Here is a 339-nt window from a genome sequence, read left to right on the forward strand (position 1 = left end):
TTTTAAATAAAAAAACATATTTTTTAGTTAAAATTTTTATCCAATTTTTATGCACATTCTATATAACCTTTAGCTGCAATTATTATTCAGATATGTGTTTTATACATTAAATATAAATTTCTATACACATTCAATATAATTTTTTATATATATTATACATATATATATTTAATAAACTATACAATTTCTATACGTATATCATATATAGATATATTTATACATAATAATTATATCATTTTTATACAATTATTTAATTATTATTTTTAAATAATAAAAAACAAACTATTTATTAGTTAAAATTTACAGGAAAAAAAAAACTGAAACAATCTTCTTAAAAAG

Source organism: Capsicum annuum, chromosome 9 (genome assembly GCF_002878395.1).
Source record: "Capsicum annuum cultivar UCD-10X-F1 chromosome 9, UCD10Xv1.1, whole genome shotgun sequence".
In the NCBI taxonomy this organism is placed as follows: Eukaryota; Viridiplantae; Streptophyta; class Magnoliopsida; order Solanales; family Solanaceae; genus Capsicum; species Capsicum annuum.